This window comes from Scylla paramamosain, chromosome 12, assembly GCF_035594125.1.
Source record: "Scylla paramamosain isolate STU-SP2022 chromosome 12, ASM3559412v1, whole genome shotgun sequence".
NCBI classification, from domain to species: domain Eukaryota; kingdom Metazoa; phylum Arthropoda; class Malacostraca; order Decapoda; family Portunidae; genus Scylla; species Scylla paramamosain.
Window position 1 is genome coordinate 9,601,797 of NC_087162.1, and position 1,403 is coordinate 9,603,199.

The 1,403-nt window shown below is 37.6% G+C and overlaps 1 non-coding gene across 1 annotated transcript; it reads right to left on the reverse strand.

The window, feature by feature from the left end:
* Positions 1-359: 359 nt before the first annotated feature.
* Positions 360-432, reverse strand: Trnat-agu (transfer RNA threonine (anticodon AGU)). Its single transcript has one exon. It is a non-coding gene; the product is annotated as a tRNA-Thr (tRNA).
* Between the last annotated feature and the right edge of the window lie 971 nt (positions 433-1,403).

A 1,403-nucleotide genomic window follows, 5' to 3' on the forward strand; every position in this document is an offset into this window, starting at 1 on the left:
ACACGGGATCACACGGAATCACTTTTGTCATGATACGCGTTTTCATCTCCAGATCTTCATGAAAATCGTATGTATTCTTTTTATTAGTATTTGAATCGTGTTTTATTATATTTTCGGTTTTGCTTCAGTGATTTTGTTTGCAATCAGTTCATTACATACTCTTACTTTGATTCATATTCCGGATTTGGGAAAGGTTGGAGCCTTGTTTGAACCATGCAATAAATCTTGAACAAATCAGCATCTACGCCTCCTCCTCCTCCTCGCACACATCTCAGGAAAGCACAATCCATACATATATGCGTCAAGAACTCGAGAAAATGTTGAGATAAATGAATAAAAATCTTACCGACCTACACGCTTGCCTTCAGGGAGGATCGAACTCCCGGCCTCTGGTTTACTAGACCAGCGCTCTAGCCACTGAGCTATGAAGGCGGTAAGGACGAAGGAAAACATTACTTACATAGACTGAGTTCTCTAATGTATACCTAGTATCACCTGATGACAGTACCGTAATTAGTAGCACTTTTTTCATGTTTATGCCTGTTGTTTTCCTTTCTTTTTCTTTTTCTCTCATTTTTGTTTCGTCCTTAGGTTTATAGAGCATTATTTCGAATTTCTCCATACTCTCCTCTCACCTCCTCAAATCTCTTCTGCCTTGCACATCCCCTCTCGGTTTTTTTCTGTTTTTTTTTTATTCTTTTGTTTTATCCAACGCCTTCACTTGAACCATTCCTCTCTCTCTCTCTCTCTCTCTCTCTCTCTCTCTCTCTCTCTCTCTCTCTCTCTCTCTCTCTCTCTCTCTCTCTCTCTAAAACCCTTCCATCTTCATTTTTATATACCTTTTGTATTCCTTTCTTCATTTAGCACACATATTTTCACTCTCCCTTTAGGCTTCCCCTCTCGCTTCCCCCGAACCCTCTCAGACCACCATCTATCCTGAGACCATTTCCGTCCCGGTCTCATAATTCCACCGGACACGCCATCCATCTCCACCTCCACCGCGGGTCGCTCAGGAGGGAAGGCTGGGAGGGAGCTGAGGCTTATTTCTGTGGCAATTACAACTAAGCCAGTACATATTCGTATCTAGCGCCACGTAAATAGAGTGTTTGAGTGTTTGGAGAGAGAGAGAGAGAGAGAGAGAGAGAGAGAGAGAGAGAGAGAGAGAGAGAGAGAGAGAGAGAGAGAGAGAGAGAGAGAAATATATATATATATAATATATATATATATATATATATATATATATATATATATATATATATATATATATATATATATATATATATATATATATATATATATATATATATATATATATATATATATATATATATATATATATAAGCCAGGCAATTTTAATATAAGTTTATTCCTCCTTCTAATTAGTCCAGCAGTTTTAATATAAT